Source organism: Haemaphysalis longicornis, unplaced genomic scaffold (genome assembly GCF_048455015.1).
Source record: "Haemaphysalis longicornis isolate Haplotype H1 unplaced genomic scaffold, Haemaphysalis longicornis Haplotype H1 scaffold_10, whole genome shotgun sequence".
Classification (NCBI taxonomy): domain Eukaryota; kingdom Metazoa; phylum Arthropoda; class Arachnida; order Ixodida; family Ixodidae; genus Haemaphysalis; species Haemaphysalis longicornis.
This window is the reverse complement of record NW_027526204.1, coordinates 33,809,472-33,815,219: the sequence shown is the minus strand read 5'-3', so window position 1 is coordinate 33,815,219 and position 5,748 is coordinate 33,809,472. Positions and strand designations below refer to the sequence as shown.

Sequence of the window (5,748 nt, the reverse complement as noted above, 5' to 3'; positions counted from 1 at the left end):
TGTTTATTTGCTGGTTCTTTGATGCACCTGTTTGAAGTATGTGTTGATTATGTCTCCAATTTTATTGTAAATTTGGACAGCGCTCCAGTTTCAAAAAAGGACTTGCGCTACCAATATTGTGAAAACCGTTTTTTTATTTATCCAGTGGTGCTTCACCAGTGTTCATCCCATTACTATGGTATGATTTATACGACGAACAACGAAACATGAGTATGGATTTTAAGATTTGGTAAGGTTTAATAAATAACACAACTTTTAAAATCATAGGTATTAGCAGGGAAACAAGGTTACTATAATTTGGCAAACGTAGAGGTAGCCATTGATAACACTATAATTTTGCGACCAAAAGCCCGAGCAACATACTAGGAATTCGCAGTGTTTTTGCGCACACATCTTTTTTGTCCACGTATATAGTGTCTTCAAAGTCAAAATGTCACTTTGATTATAAAGAGGATTCGTGCGTTGTGGGCTATCATCCTCAGCTAGAAAGCTCACAAAAGCAAAGTTACACAAGAAATCCTTTCAAAATTACTGCTCTGGCTGCAATAATTGCCTGCTCCTCTTCTAATAGATGTCCCAACACAAAAAACACCGCTGGGAGCTGATAAAACAGAAATGCTGTCAGGCGAATGATTTTACGGGCTAATTGGGCCTCAAGAGGAAAGGAAAGCATCAAATCACGTGATACTGATTTGCGGGTACTATTGGTAGAATTTGCTTTAAAAAGGCTCTTGGAAGTCCCTGAGCTACAGTAGTGAAGGTTCCGCAATTCAGCGTAGCTACTATTTGTGGGCAACACAAAACTCTGGTAAGTGTTCTGAAAACTTTCTCTTTTTGGCTGCGAGGCGTGACAAAGAATTGGTGTCAGTTCTTTAAAGTGTCGCGAAAACATTCGAAAACATATTACTTCTTATCTTGGATTTTGTCATAGATGCTGACGAAAATTTTTTGAGTATTTAAGCAGTAAAAATATTCTTCTGAAATGTCTTTTATGTATTTGCGGAATATGGACTACTTCAATGAACAAACCTAAAATTATTTTGCACTAATTAAAAGAGTTTTGCAGTTGAACTTTCTTTTTGTTGGCCAGGAGCTGCACATTTATTTTCCTCTACCGACGTAGGAAACAGGGATGCCACAACTCTAGGTTTTGTGCCGTAAGCACAACCTAAAAGCTGTTTGTGATAAAATACACCTTCATTTCAAAATTCCTGCGTAGTACTGCAATATTTCCTACCAATCGTTATACACGTTTCTGTAAATGGGCTTTCCGATTGGCTCACAGGAATTTTGTTCTAACTGAACTGTTCATGGCGTTTTTGTTTTCACCTGCAGATTCTTGAATTCAGCATGGGTTTCTTCTCGGTAAGGAAAATTTTTGCAATCTCGGTCTGTCTATTCAACATGTCGGGATGTATCTATAAATGCGCGTTGCTGTCGTTGCGATTGAACGACTGGAAGTGTAGCGCCTGTGTGTCTCTTCTTTCTTGTGTGTTGTGCATTTGCGCCGCTCAGTATGTTCAGTAAACCTAAACCAACCCGCCCAGAAACATGTTCGTTTGAAATACCTTAGAATGGCGTTGCTTCTTTTTAGGCGATCCCCAGCGGTGTTCCAACGCCTCTAACGACATGCCGCCACTGCTGGACTTTTGTCCCCACGTCGCAATTTTCTTAGAGTGTTAGTGTAGCGGTTTCGGTTGACAGATGTAGCCTTGGTTCCGGCTTTGTACTAGTATTGGCACAGCGCCTGCTGTGAAACAATTTTTAGAGATATTTTCTTTATAAAAGACATAATCTGATAGCTTGTGTAGCAAATACTTATGATGGAAGGCTATGAACGCTTAAAGCATTCCTATGGTCTCGATTGGGAAAAGAGTAGTGTTTGAATTACCGCCAAAGGGTTCTTCTTGGGGTTAGTATAGTGATGTTGCATGCACTGTAAACTGGTGAACCTGAACAGAGTTTTTGAATTCTTTTTTTATTGCTAAAGACCTATCATTTAGCTTCGGAGTGTGAGGAACATAGGGATTGAAAAGAGCATTGCAAAATAATGATGCGCAAAAAAGTAAAGTTTTTGCCGGAGAAGAACAAAACTGCTTATTCAGCATATAGGTTGTAACAATAACAGCTATAACAGAAGTATAAAATATAGTATGACTAATATTTGAACGAACCACGATCTCATACTATTTCATTTTCTTTTCCTTTGACTCTTGTTTTTTTTCTTCAGCCCTTCAAATGAGTGGTTCCCGGCCACTGTCACGCTGTCTCGAGAAGCATTTACACTGACAAATTTCCAGTTTTTTTTTCGTGAAAATTAAGAATATTTTACCCCCAAAAAAAACATTGACAGATGGCTCATTCTTTTGAGAAAAAAAGCATTAGAAGGCATGGCAAGGCTCTTCGTGACTTTCGCTAAGGAGTCAGAGTTTCCCGAGGGTACAAAAACACAATAGCTTGCGCCGAGGTTACTGTGGAAAACCTCTGCTGCTATTCTTGTGGAGCAATCGCGGATTGCAATAAACTCTACAAAGCGGATTGTGTTTTGCTAAAACGTATAAAAAGACAAAAAGATGGAATGCTCGTGGAAATCGTCTTGTTTTTGGCCTTAGTTTGGGGTGGTAGCGTAAATGTGGAAACTAAAAACTTGAAGCCTGGCTTTATACCTACACAACTACAATAATTAAGTACCTAAATTGTTGTGCATAATTACTCTGAGCATGCCCCACCTATCGGTTAACGCTAGTGTAACAAGCGATTTCCGGATGTGGAAATATTACTACACCCGATCGCGTCAGAGTTTTGGTGTACACATTGGGAAGAAATTTTTATTCCGTTCTTTTTACAGCAATACACGCTTTACGTTAACATCTCCGAATATTACTAATAAAAATGGCATGTGTATTTTACACTTCGACATAGATTTTCAGGTGCCACGTGGCGATGGCTGTTCTTTTCCTGGCCCTCCTGGCTGCTAGGGGAGCCGCTGGCTGTGAAGGTGCCGGAGCAGTGGTGAGAACTGAAACACACAAGCCTGAAGGGGAAAGCAGAAATGTTAATTGTAATTTGTACAGCCACACACAGTTACACATACGCATACGCGATCGAATACAGGCAAGGGTTTATGTAACCTAATTAACAAAAAAAAAACAGCGAAAATGAGTGAGAAATTGGGAAACACGTAGAAATCAACAACAAAGTAATTACATGAAAGCAGTATTGCAAAAACGCTTGTCTTATGCCCTCTGAACGAGGCAACTTCGCCTGGCGAAACCAAAGAAGTACAATTTGTCATTTATTACAATGGTCCAACTTTTCACTAATTTGATAGGCAGCCATGCATACACACATCCGCACGCATGCACGCACGCACACACGCACACACAGACACACACATACACACTGATAGTATCCCGTTTTTGTTGACAACAGTAAAAAGCTAGAAAGCTTTTCTCAGTGCTTGTCCTTCCTTTTCTTATATATATATACATATATATATATATATATATATATATCTATATATATATATATATATATATATATATATAACAAAATAAGGGTTGGCAGTCAAGAAAACCTCGGAAAGCAAAAGAAAGGTTGTGGTGGGTCATAGAAAGAGATGAAGAATTTTTTTAGTCGAAAAGAAAGTGTTGAAAAAATGCCCGCCGGGTGGGATCCGAGCCCGCAACCTCCAGAATACAGAACACGACATCCAGAATTTTTTCACCACTTTCTTTTGGACTCAAAAAATTCTTCATCTCTTGCTATGGCCCACCACAATCTCCCCTTTGCTTTCTGAGGTTTCTTGACTGCCTGACTGCCAACCATTATGTTGTCCTGTTTCATTGAGTGTTCATTTCCCATTTTCTGATTCGCTACACACACACATATATATATATATATATATATATATATATATATATATATATATATATATATATATATATATATATAGTCAACAAAAAGGAGGTGACGCGCGACAAAAACCGTCATAGAATTAAATTTTACTGACATTTCAACAAGAGGATATCCTTTTAAGAGAGAAAGGAAGTCGTATTACCAACACGTTAGTACACTTTTCTTTTTTTACTGTTTTAGTCATGTGTCTCTGTGTCCACTGACCTTTGCTTCTCGCGGTCTTTGTGGGTATTTTTGGTTCCAAACATATACATATATCTATCTATATAAATATATATATATATATATATATATATATTTATATATGTGTGTGTGTGTGCTTTTGAAACCTTTGGATGCTTGATTTATCCGTGTGTGGTTGTAAAAAAGGTTCAATGGCGTTAATGTAAATTCAGAATGGAGGAATTTAATGGTATTGCAACTACAATGACACTCAACAGATAGGCTTCAGGTTCTCACTCTACCTAAAAATATCACTTAACACTGGTAAGAAGCTGTTTATACTGGTGTTCATTGAGGAGTTTTAAAACAGGACTATCAATGCAGATTTATTGTTACAAGAAAGTGAGCGGCATCAGTACACTGGATTGGGAACAGCTTTGCTTGTTTGTGTCAGATGGCCGTCAAGGCTTAAGTAGTTTTCAAAATCAAGATGTAGTAAAGTTACGCTTTGAACCTGCGCTTGGTTGATTGGCATACAAGACTGCAGGGGCGCAAAAGAAGTTAGCAGCCATTAGTTCTATTTACTCATTGTATCGTTTCTTTTGACACGGAATTTAAGGGTAGCGAGGATGAACGAGTGCATTTTCAGATTTTCTTTTAAGTAACTACAGATTCATAAATTCTCGAAACGATAAGGACAAAAAATCCGGCCCCTTTTTAATTAAACGCAAAGCCGTATGTTCGCATACTCTTAGACATTTTTTGTAAATCTTGCCCCAAACATTTGCTGCACCAAAAAACTGCAAACGTACCTGCATATACTAAATATCAATGGAAACCATTCCGGAGTTGCATTTTGATGTCATATTTTCAAAACCAGGCAAAACCTTTTTCGTCCGCTAACAGAGTATGGGATGCAGACATGCATTTCAAGCTTAATTGGGTCGTATATGTTTCCTTCACTATCCAGGCGGTTGCTTTCAAATAACCTCGCCATATTTCTCTCAGTGCCACGTTTTCAACTCAGTCTGCTGCGATGGAACTTTCTGCCTGCCACTGATGATGGGAGCGGGCTTCTGCACTCCACAGCCAGGAAAATAAACCGCCATGCGGGCAAATATCCCGTAGGGTGTGAAAGCTCTCTAACGACGTACTTAAAAGAGCTGCACCTTCAGTGGATTGGAATAAATAAAATCCTAAACTTGACTGTGTTTTATCTCAAATGCAAATTCCACACGGCAATCGTATGGCAACCCTGTAGAGCGTAAATTCAATGGAAATCAAAAATTCCTCGAAATTACTTCAAACGAGAATATTACCTCGCTTCAGCATGCTCGCCTAATTAGATCCTGTTTCGTGGTGTCTCTGAGAGTGCATTCGAGAGACCGCTTTGTGTCGCTCTCTTCTGTGTTGTGGTATTTCCCTGGGACCGCTTACTTCAGGGTGCTGCGCCGAAAAGAGCACCGAAGAGCACCGAATCTTTCCAATTTAAACATTAAACTTGCCTGCAAGATCACACACGCTATGAAGCTGCTATAAACCCGCAGCTAAGATCTCATATGAACTAGCGAAACCTTGTGCTGCATAGCATTTGCATTTTCTTGAGCCGCTTCCAAGGCTGCTTTAAAATTGCTACTGAATGCTCGGAAATTGTTTTGTTTATTGCTT

At 39.0% G+C, this 5,748-nt stretch overlaps 1 long non-coding RNA gene across 1 annotated transcript; it reads left to right on the top strand.

The window, feature by feature from the left end:
• The first annotated feature begins 726 nt into the window (after positions 1-726).
• On the top strand, positions 727-5,286 carry LOC144157689 (uncharacterized). The gene is made up of 4 exons (XR_013319826.1): positions 727-808; positions 1,336-1,365; positions 2,923-3,012; positions 5,089-5,286. It is a non-coding gene; the product is annotated as an uncharacterized LOC144157689 (long non-coding RNA).
• The last annotated feature ends 462 nt before the right edge of the window (positions 5,287-5,748 follow it).